The 12416-nt window shown below is 39.6% G+C and overlaps 1 protein-coding gene across 2 annotated transcripts in view; it reads right to left on the bottom strand.

Moving 5' to 3' along the window:
* NCOA4 (nuclear receptor coactivator 4) overlaps positions 1-12416 on the bottom strand; it is a 60281-nt gene that overhangs the window by 41491 nt on the left and 6374 nt on the right. The window lies entirely within an intron of this gene.

Raw genomic sequence — 12416 nt, 5'->3', positions numbered from 1 at the left:
GCCACTAACTTTTGGAGTAGTTTGTTACACAGCAACAGATAACTGTAACACTGTGTATAATTCGATCCTATTTGCATACTTTTAAAAGATAAGGATTTAATGTGCTAATATACACATAAGAACATTTCTGGGAGTATCTCCAAGATAACCCCCTGCCCCCGCAGTGCCCCCTGTTTCAGGAAATGGGGCCACTCAGTTGTGCAGGCCAAAGTACTTCAGCCCATTCTAGCCTCCTTTTGTTCTTTACCTTCCACATCCAATTCACAGGTAATCTCTGCTCACTCTATTTTCAGAATGTATCACAAATCCAACCTCTTCTCACAGCCTAAGCCAAGTCTTCATAATCTTTGACCTGAGCTATGGTAATAGCCTCAAAACTGACCTCTGTGCTTCCACTCTCATCGTTAGCTGATCATTGTGCACATAGCACCAGAATGGACATTTAAGATATATATGATCAGTCAGTCACTTCTTTGATCCAGCCCTCCAATGGCTCTCCATTACACGCAGAGTGGTGTCCCAAGTACTTATCTTGTTCTGTTTGACCTGGCCCTCAGCTTGCTCTCCAGTCTCAGCTCCTACCACTTGTCCCCCTGATTACTCTGATCTGGCCACTTTGGCCTTCTTGCTAGTCCTCAAACCAAGAAACCCCTCACATCTGAATTTTGTACTTGTGCTCTCCCTCTCTAGAATGATCTTCCCCCAGGTACTCTTAGGTTCATTCCTTCACTGCAGGTCATAGCTCAGAATAATCCTCTACTCTCGACACTCTCTTTTCTTCCATGCTGCTTTTTATTCACGGCATTTACCACTACCTGATACTCTTTTACGTATTAGCTTGTTTATCACCTCCCTTGTCCACAAAAGTGCAAGCACCATGAGGCAGAGACTTGACATATCTTGCTCACCAGTGTTTCCCAGCACCCAGAACAGTGCTCAAGACATAGTAGGTGCCCAACAACTATTTTTAAATGAATGAATATCAACAGCTGTTACTTTGGGGGTGAAGCGTTGGAACAGTGAGGGATGGAGCTTTACTTTTCATTTTATACTTTCTGTACCATCTGAATTTTTCCAATCTCATGCATATATTACTTTTTAAAAATTTTATCATCTTTTTAAAAAATAAATTATTTTATTTATTTATTTTTGGCCACATTGGGTCTTTGTTGCTGCATGTGGGCTTTCTCTAGTTGCGGTGAGCGGGGGCTACACTTCGTTGCGGTGCGGTGCGCGGGCTTCTCATTGCTGTAGCTTCTCTTGTTGTGGAGAGCTGGCTCTAGGCTTGCAGGCTTCAGAAGTTGTGGCACACAGGCTCAGTAGTTGTGGCGCATGGGCTTAATTACTCCCCAGCATGTGGGATCTTCCCGGACCAGGGCTCAAACCCATGTCCCCTGCACTGGCAGGCGGATTCTTAACCACTGCGCCACCAGGGAAGCCCTAGATATGGGTCCTTGAATGGGACTTCTGTGTCCTACTCATTACTCCACCTACGGTGGGCAGCAGAGGAAAGGGCATAGGCAGCAAAGGCCCCAGATAAGTGGGAGGGTCCTAGAGTGGGAAAGGAGAGCTGTGCTCACTTCTCATGGGGCCCAGGGAGAACCAGCGAGGTCCTGAAACATCCCCACAGTGTGGCACATCGTGAGAACAGTGGGGTGCAGCACAAGCTGCTCTGCCTCCTGGGCTCCCGGAGTAGTGAGGCCACATATCTAAAAGTGCCCCGTGCCCTATGAGAGGCCATTGGGCCTGCAAGAGCCCTGCATTGAGGACAAGCAGAACTCTGAGTGTGCAGAGGGATACTTTTGGCAACATTTCCAGATGGGTTTTGGTGCTCTGAAAATAAGTCCTGTTGCCTGGAGGCCTCCCACCCATTGAGTCAGGGAAGAGGCGGGTGCCACCTTGAACAAAGGGGTCATTGTTCTGCTTTGGCCCTCAACACTGGCTTCTGTTTCAAGTTCCTACCAAGACAATTATCCTGAAGACCAGGCCAGGTTCAGAAGAAATTCAAAGTTCCTTAAGATTAAAATAGGATATGTCTAGGTTTATGTCTGTTGTCCCACATAATTAAGAAGGGCTCTCTTTCGGCCTTTTTGGACTAATGGAAATGTTGTAAATTTGTATTATGCTGGTGGCTGCATGACTCCACACGTTTGTCAAAACTCATCCAATTAGACATTTAAAATAGGTAAATTTTTACTGTATGTAAATTTTACCTCACAACTGATTTTTAAAAAAGACACAGGATGCTGAAACCAGTGAATGGAAGTGTAATTAAAGACAGAATATTATACCATCTCAAAATTGCTTATTAATTACAAAAGGGAAAAACAGTAATTTTCAATGCAGACTAAGGGATACCACTCTAACCAAGTAACCAAAGTCAATTGCCAATGATGGGGTAAAAATGAGCTTCCTACTACCATGCCCTAGGACATTTTGGAGTTCCTGCCAAAAATCCATAACATAAGCTAATCACAAGGAAACATCAGACAAACGTATTCTACAAAATAACTGGCCCATAGTCTTCAAAAATACCAAGGCCATGAAAAATTGAAGAAAGGGTGAGAAGCTGTTTCAAATTAAAGGCAACTAAAGAAATATGACAACAAAATGAAATCTTTGATCCTGGACTTGAATCTGGAATACTGGGACAATTGCTAAATTTCAAATATGGACTGTGGATTAGGTAACATTATTTTGTCAATGTTAAGTTTCCTGATTTTGATAAATGTACTGAGGTTATATTTAATAAAAAGGTCCTTGTTCTCAGAAAATTCACATAAGCATTCATGGATAAAGGAGCATGATATGCAAATTACTCTCAGATTACTAAAAAAAAGTGTGTGTGTGTGTGTGTGTGTGTGTGTGTGTGTAGAAAGAGACAGAGACAGAGAGAAGAAATGATGACACAAATGGGATGAAATATTAATAGCTGGGGTGAATCTGGGTGAAGGGTTATCATAACCTTTTTGAGCTATTCTATAACTTTTCTGTAAATGTGAAACTATGTCAAAATAAAAAGTTTTAAAAAGTGTCTTCTGTTTTTTGGGTTTTTTTTTCTAATTTTTTTGCAGTACGCGGGCCTCTCACTGCTGTGGCCTCTCCCGTTCGGAGCACAGTCTCCGGACGCGCAGGCTCAGCGGCCATGGCTCACGGGCCCAGCTGCTCTGCGGCATGTGGGATCTTCCCGGACCGGGGCACGAACCCATGTCGCCTGCATCGGCAGGCAGACTCTCAACCACTGCGCCACCAGGGAAGCCCTAAAAAGCGTCTTCTTAATGGTCAATAAGCACTTGAAAAGATGCTCAACATCATTTTCATTAGGGAAATCAAAGTCTCTGAGATACCATTTCACACCCACTAAGACAGCAATAATCAAAAAGACAGATAATAGCAAGTATTACCAAAGATGAGGATGTTTAGGTTATTCCTTAAAAATCTAAACATAGTTATCATTTAACCTAGCAATTCCACTCCTAGGTACATGTCCAAGAGAATTACAAACAGGTACCAAATATATACTTGTACCTGAATGTTTATAGCAGCATTGCTCACAATAGCCAAAAGGTGGAAACAGCCCATATGTCCATGAATAGATAAACAAAATGTGGTATATCCATACAATGAAATATCATTCAGCAATAAAAAGTATTAAGTGTTGATACACGTTAAACATGGATGAACTATGAAAACATTATGCTAAGTGAAAAAAGCCAGTCCAAAAGACGACATATTTTGAAACTTATTACAAAGCTAAGGTAATCAAGACAGTGTGCTACTGGCATAAGGACTGTTGTATAGATCAATGGAAAATAATTGAGAATCCAGAAATAGACTCTTGGATTTATCGTCAACTGATTTTCCACAAGGGTGCCAAGACAATTCAATAGGGAAATAATTGTCTTTTCAATAAGGAATAATGGGACAACTGGATAGTCATATGCAAAGGAAAGAAATAAAAACCTACATCACACCACACACAAAAATTAACCCAAAATGGATCACAGGTCTCAATGTAAGAAGTAAAACTATAAAACTCTTGGAAGAAACCATAGGAGTAAATTTCTGTGGCCTTGGTTTTGGCAAAGCCTCTTAGATATGACACTGAGAGCATAAGAGGCAAAAGAAAAAATAGCCAAATAGGACTTCATCAAAATTAAAAATTTTGGGGGCTTCCCTGGTGGCGCAGTGGTTGAGAGTCCGCCTGCCGATGCAGGGAACACGGGTTCGTGCCCCGGTCCGGGAAGATCCCACATGCTGCGGAGCGGCTGGGCCCGTGAGCCATGGCCGCTGAGCCTGCGCGTCCAGAGCCTGTGCTCCGCAACGGGAGAGGCCGCAACAGTGAGAGGCCCACGTATCGCAAAGAAAAAAAAAAAATTAAAAATTTTGTGTTTCAAATGATACCATCAAGAAAGTGAAAAGACAGCCCATGGTGGGACTTCCCTGGTGGTCCAGTGGTTAAGACTCTGCGTGGGACCGATCCCTGGTTGGGGAACTAAGATCGCACATGCTGAAGGGCATGGCCAAAAAAACAAACAAAAAAAAAGCCTGTAGAATAGGAGAAAATATTTGCAAATTATCTATCTGTTAAGGGACTTGTATCCAGGATATATGAAGAACTCCAACAACTGAGCAGTAAATATTCAAATAACAATTAAAAATGAGCAAATAACTTAAACCAACATTTCAAAGAAGACATGCAACTGGCCAAAAAAACACATGAAAATACGCTCAACATCAACAGTCAATAGTCAACATTAAATGCAAATCAAAACCACAATGAGATACTAGGATGGCTAAATCAAAAAGATAGACAATAACATGTGTTGATAAGAATGTGGAAAAACTGGAACCCTCATACATTGCTAGTTTGAAAGTAAAATGGTGTAGCTGCTTTGGAAAATAGTTTAGCAGTTCCTCAAATGTTAAATATAGAATTGTTATATGACTCAGCAATTCTACTCCTAGGTACATACCCAAAAGAATTGAAAATAGGTACTCAGACAAATACTTCTACACAAATGTTCATAGCAGCATTATTCTCAAGAGTCAAAAAGCAGAAACAACTCCAATGTCCATCAACTGTTGAATGGAAAAGATGTGGCATATACATTCAATAAAATATAATCAGGCAATAAAAAGGAATGGATTACTGAACCATGTAATGAGGCTGAACCTTCAAAACATACTCATTGAAAGAAGCCAGTCACAAAAGACCATATATTATATGATTCCGTTTATATAAAATATCTAAAATAAGCAAAATTATAGAGACAGAAAATAGGTTCGTGGTTGCTAGCGGGTGGGAGAATGGAGGACAGAGGAATGATAACTAAGGGGTATGGAGTTTGTCTTGGAGGGTTCTAAAAATCTAAATATTTCTGAAATGGATTGTGGTGATAGTTGGACAACACTGAATATGCTAAAAACCAGTGAACTGTACAGTTTAAAATGGTGAATTCTATGGTATTTGAATTATACCTCAATAAAGTTTTTATTAAGAATTAATTCTACCAAGGACTAAAAAGACAACTTGAATAAATGGAAAGGCATGTTCTGTTCTTGTATAGGAACATTCAAAATCATGAAGATGTCAATTCTTCCTAAGTTGATCTATAAATCTATTTTTAAAATATCTACAGGATATTTTTGGCACTAAATGATTCTAATGTTCATTTGGGAAAAGAAACAATCAACAGTAGCTCAAATAATTCTGAAAAAAGAACAAGGGACTTACCAGAGGTAAAAAGAGAGTATAATAAAATAATCAGATATTTGGGCAAGCAAAGTTGAAACAGATTGTATACTAAGTTGGGAATCAGCCTTGCTGCAGTGCTGGCCAAGTAGGCCTGCACCAGCTTTTGGGTCCCTAGGTGTTTGAGTTACTCAAGGGTAATTTTTTTATGTTGAACCATATGAAATACTTGTCTTTGACCTACAAAAATATCAGTTTCAACTTAATATGGTTTAACTTAGTATTTGGAATGACAAAATGAGGGGAAAATCACAGCAGGGAATTTGAGTCAAAGTCTTTTGCCAGTGGCCAAAAACAAGGAAACCAAGTATCATACCAAGATTAAGGGCCTTAAAACTGGTCCCCAGTTCAGAGATACAGCTCATGATTGGTAGCTGATGCAATTGTGGAACTGGAGCAGGCTGGGCATGAAGTGAGCAAAGTCCCAAGGAACAGCTAAAGAGGATCCTGGGCAATTTGGGGCTTTCTTTGATTGGCTATGAGTGGGAATGTGGTGAAGTACAAAAAAGGGTGACGGGTCTGGCTTGAAGATGCAGGGTCAGGACTGATCACAGAGACTCACATGGAAAAGGGGAATTGTAGTGAATATGAGATGTGGTTGTCATCAGGCAATATATATGGTTCAGTTCTCAAGTTGGAAGCCAAGCAAATTACTATAAGGAATCAAGACACATAAATGCAATGTGTGATCCTTGATTGTATCCAAGATTAGGGAAAAATCACTATAAAGAATGTTATTGGGACAACTGGGCAATTTTGAATATGGACAATGTTAAGTAACAGTACTATATCAATATTAAATTTCCTGAGTGTAATAATTATTGTTATGTAGCAGAATATTCTTGCTCTTGGGAGATGATATAAATGGAAGTTTGTTTGTTTGGTAAATTTATTTATTTATTAATTTTGGCTGCATTGGGTCTGTTGCTGCACACAGGCTTCTCATTGTGGTGGCTTCTCTTGTTGCAGAGCATGGGCTCTAGGCACGAGGGCTTTAGTTGTTGTGGCTCTGGGGCTCTAGAGTGCAGGCTCAGTAGTTGTGGCCCACGGGCTTAGTTGCTCTGCGGCACGTGGGATCTTCCTGGGCCAGGGATCGAACCCGTGTCCACTGATTGGCAGGCGATTCTTAACTACTGCACCACCAGGGAAGTCCCTAAATGGAAGTATTTGGGGATAAAGTGACATGATACCTGCATCAAATTGCTTCTGAAAAATAGAGACAGAGACACAAAGTAACTGTGGCAAAATATTAACAACTAGTGAATCTAGACGATATATATTTGATACTTTTCAAAATTAAAAAAAAACTTGGAAGGGATAAAAGGAATACTAGCATACATTTGGTCCACTTGATATCTATTGCTCTGTCAGATGGGAGACACTTAGCAAAAATAGGAATCAGGTACTGGTGAACATGTTTTAAAAAGTAGACACTAGGGGGCTTCCCTGGTGGCGCAGTGGTTGAGAGTCCGCCTGCCGATGCAGGGAACACGGGTTCGTGCCCCGGTCCGGGAAGATCCCACATGCCGTGGAGCGGATGGGCCCGTGAGCCATGGCCGCTGAGCCTGCGTGTCCGGAGCCTGTGCAACGGGAGAGGCCACAACAGTAAGAGGCCCACGTATCGCTAACAAAACTAACAAAAACAGATTAACAGGAGAAAAGCATATATAAATTCATTTAGTATAAGTTTTATGTGATACAGGAGACTTTATAAGGAAATAAATACCCAAAGAAACAGTTAGACTTGAGTATATTTATACCAGGTTTAATCAAGAGTGGACAGTCATGGAGGAAAAGGATAGTTTAAGGCATATGAGGTAATTGTAGTAAACTGGAGGAAACTTAACAAGGCCTCTCTGTTAGGATTCTTCTTGGCATCCTTTGGTCTTCAGAGATTAAGATACTCTTTTCTCCAGGTATAGGAAGGGCAAATTTGAGGGTTTTATGATCTGTTTCAGGGGAGAAGGGCAAGGGGGTAAAGGTCTGAGTGACCTTGCTTCTGCTTTTTTCTCAAAATCCTTCAGCTTCCATATGCCACAGTGCCACATTCTGGGGTAGTGTATCCAGAACCCCATCACTATATATAAGATCATGTCATCTGCAGAGATAGTTTTACATCTTCCTTTACATTTTGGATGCCTTTTATTTCTTTTTATTGCCTAATTACTCTGTCTAGAACTTCTATTACTATGATGAACAGAAGTGGCAAGAGTGGACATGCTTGTCTTGTTCCTGATCTTGGGGGAAAGCTTTCAGTGTTTCATCATTGAGTATGATTTTAGCTGTGGGTTTTTCATGCATGACCTTTATTATGTTAAGGACACACATTCTTCTTGAGTGTTTTCTATGTGCCAAGCATTTCTAAGTGCTCTGCAATGTATTATCTCGTTAATCGTACACAATCCTGTGAAATAGGGATTATTGTCCTTTTTACAGATGAGAAAACTGAGGCACAAAATATTTGTTCTCTCCATAAGTGAAATTTTTGCATGTAGTTTTTATTTTTACACAAAGCATGTTGTATTTTTATTAAAATAGTGAGTTATTAGGATATATTAAGCATTAATTCTAAAACAAATTTTGTAGCATCACGAATCACACTATATTGTGAATTTAGATCACACAATCATTTATTAGATGGTGGTTTACTGCAGTCCAGTGCTAAGCTCATGATTACTCTGTACTCTGAGTACTTAGTACACAATTGTGCACTGTTGCGGTTCTTAAATACTCATTGCTTTATCGATATTTGCAAAAATGATAACTTTTTTCTAGATAAGAACGGTATTATCACTTTGCAACATAAAATAGTTCAGTTAAATGGTCTAAGAATTCACCATTGCTTAGTTGTTAAGAACCAGCACCCTGGAGCCAGATGGTCTAGATTCAAGTACTGGCTCTATTATTTGTGAGCTGTGTGACCTTGAGCAAGTTATTTACCCTCTCTGTGCCTCAGTTTCTTTACCTTAAAATGCGGAGTAATGCAGACAAACCTAAATTTTGTAGAATGGGGACACTCTACAAAATGACTGGCCAGTACTTTCCAAAAGTATCAAGTTCATGAAAGGAAAATTAAAAAAATAACAAGACTAAGGAACCATCCCAGATTAAAGGAGCCTAAAGAGACACAACAACCGAATGCAATGTGAGCTGTTAGGCGGGATGCTGGGGCAGGAAAAGGCATTAGAGGGACAAATAATAATTGGCCATATGAATACACCAGCTCTCTCCTCCCCCGCAGAGAGAGAGAATTCTGAGTAGTGTGTTTTGCGGTGCCTTCCAAAGACTCCCTACAGGAGAGGGCTCCAGTCACTCACTGCAATAGCTTGATTCTTAATACGTCCTTTACTGGCTGCTGCCTTCCATTCTCTGTTTCCTCACTCCCTGCCCAGTGTTCACTCTACCTCCCCAATAAACTACCTGCTCTAAAGTCCTTGTTGCAAGGTCAGCTCCTAAGGGAATTGAAACTAGGACATTTCATTCCACTGATATAAAGCACAAAAATAGCTAGAATTAATCTATGCTATTAGAAGCCTGGGTAGAGCTGGATGGGGACAGAAATGGGGCTCCTGGGGTGTATGTAATGTTCTGTTTCTTGATCTAAGTACCGGTTATATGACTTTGTTCCATTTGTGAAAATTAGCTGAGCTGTATAGCTACAATAGGTGCTCTTTTCTGTAGGTATATTATAATCCCCCCCCCCAAAACAATAATAATTCTGTTAGTTTTGGCAGAGTGTTTTTGTTTTTTGGGGTTTTTTTTTCAGTGAAGGAATGGTAAAAATTCTTACTCACTGGCTTGGCAATGAACACAGGGATAATACATTTATATTAGCTAAAACAACAAATCATTTTTATAATTATTTTTCTGGTTCACATATGGTCAGTAAATGAGAAGAAGCAAAGGCCAAAGAGATGAGAACTTGGGCCCGGATGGCAAAGGAGAAGACAAGAAAAAGAAGATAAAGGCGGCATAGTATTCAGAGATCAAGAAAGAGATAAAAGGAAGCAAGAGACAACAAAAAAAGAAACACAGATGTTTTTATCTCCCTAGGGTCAGAATAGGTTATAAAGCTTCCTCTCCAGGAAGACATATATCATATGCTGTCAATTAAATGTGGAATATAAAATCAAAGACAAAACCAAGCAAGCAAACAACACTCCTCCTCAAAATGAACTCGGACATACAGAGAAGAGATTGGTGGTTGCCACAGGCGGCAGGTGGGGGATGTGAGAAATGGGTGAAGGAGGTCAAAAGGTACAGACTTCCAGTTATAAAATAAATAAGTCATGGGGATGTAATTTACAGCATGGTGACTATAATTAATAATACTTATTTTATATTTGAAGGTTGCCAAGAGAGTAATCTTAAAAGTTCTCATCACAAGGAAAAAATTTGTAACTATGTGTGGTGATGGATGTTAAGCTGACCTGCTGTGGCGATCCATTTTGCAATATACATGAATATCAAATCATTATGTTGTACACTTGAAACTAATATAATGTGATATGTCAATTATACTTCAAACAATTTTTTTAAAAGACTCCTTTCCAAACCTTAGAAGCACAGACATAAAATGACCTCTATTTCTTACATTCAATAAAGAAAAATTTCATTGAAGAAAACTGCAGAGTCAGTCCCAGTTACAAAGGAAGTGCATCTCTTTTCGAAGCATCATGTTATCATCCTGTGGCCTTTTGCCAGAGGACTCAAGATTTATAGCCAAGGCAGAGAGGATATTTCCCAATGGCACCTGCCTGGTGGTTTAAGTGTTAAACCCAAGCCTCAGAGGAGAAAGTCCCCATTCTTGTTGCAGATTGTAATGAGAGACTAGGAGGGAGATATCTGAACCAGCTCTGTGAATTTTATTTTAGGTTGGACTGAGCAACAATATGCATATCAAAAAAACAAGCAGATTGGCCTTCCCTGGTGGCACAGTGGTTAAGAATCTGGCTGCCAATGCAGGGGACACGGGTTTGAGCCCTGGCCCAGGAATATCCCACAAGCTGCAGAGCAACTAAGCCCGTGCTCCACAACTACTGAGCCTGCACTCTAGAGCCCACGAGCTGCAACTACTGAGCCCACGTGCCACAACTACTGAAGCCCACTTGCCTAGAGCCCGTGCTCTGCAACGAGAAGCCACGACAATGAGAAGCCTGTGCACTGCAGTGAAGAGTAGCCCCCCGCTCACCACAACTAGAGAAAGCCCGCGCACAGCAACGAAGACCCAATAGAGACAAAAATAAACACAAATAAATTTATAAAAACAAAAAAACAGCAGATTATCATGAGATTTAGAATTATTTGTCAGCTACTCTTTCAAGATCCTCCCTACAGATATTAACCCTCCTTTTTTTTTTTAAACAGGAGATTTCAGGCTGACATATATTTAAGTTAAACTGAACTCTTTAGTGCACTGACACTAAAACATTATTGCAATACATTGTAAAAACAAGTTCAAATGTCATAGCATGTGTATGAGTGCACACACACACACACAGACCTACTTTGAGCCTGTGTCTGACATTTTCTACTCTCCTAAGTAAAGAACAAAACTTTTGCTGAGATTTTTTAAAAAGTGTAATTTAGGGATTTAAGATTATGCAATTAAAACAGTCTGAAAGTTACTCCCCTCCATGCTGTATCCTTATAAATGATACAACAGATATAAGAAATAAATTGTTGACTTCATGTCTGGGCTTGAAATCATGAAATGGTATTGCTTGAGAGTACAGAAACAAACAATGTGGCCCCCCCAAAGAAAGAAATTGATATGAAACCATGGGAGAAGCCAAGCCCCCAGGTAACCTAAGTTTACACCCACATAGGAATTCTGCTGAATCCTGAATCAGGTGGGAGAATTCTAAACCAGAAAATTAGTGTACAGTCAAGAAGTGCTGGTGTCCGAGGAATGCCACTGCCATGGAAGATAGATAACAAACTATCTAAAAACTAGCAAATGGAAGATCTTATATGTGATCAATAGATCAATTAAAACAAATTCATTTAGTATATTCAACAACATAAAGCAAAATAATACCAAAGAATTATGAAAAAGAACCAATTAGAAATCTTGAAAATTAAAGCCCAAATTGTTGAAAAGAAAAACCTCAAAAGATAGTCTGAGTAACAGAACAGACACACTGTGTGAATTAGCAAGTTGGGGATTAAGTTTACGGGGTCTTACAGAATAGAACAAAGAAAAAAAGAAGATGAGAAAGTTTAGAGACATAAAGAATGGATAAGGACATTTTACCTTTCATTTAGGAATTCCAGAGGGAGAATATATAGAGAAAGGAGGAGGTAGTATTTAATCAATGGCTAAGCATTCCCCAGAAGTGAAGAAAGCTAAGAAATTTCAGAACATCAAAATAAAGAAAAAAATGCAAAAAGTTACCATAGCAGAAAGATAGTTTAGCTTTAAAGAAATAAGGATCAGATTTTCATTGTAAATTTCATTAGCAACACACCAAGAAGACAATGAGATGATATCCTCAATGAGCTGTTGGAAAATAACTGTCATTTTAGAATTCTACACTCAGCTACAGTATCACTTTAAAGCACAGGCGAAATGAAGGCATATTTTAAGTATTCAGCATTTAAGAACGTTTAGCACCAACAGATTCCCACTGAAAGAACTACTTAAGATGTACGCCCACAT

This window comes from Leucopleurus acutus (assembly GCF_964270905.1).
Source record: "Leucopleurus acutus genome assembly, chromosome: 14".
In the NCBI taxonomy this organism is placed as follows: domain Eukaryota; kingdom Metazoa; phylum Chordata; class Mammalia; order Artiodactyla; family Delphinidae; genus Leucopleurus; species Leucopleurus acutus.
This window is presented reverse-complemented; position numbering and strand designations above follow the sequence as displayed.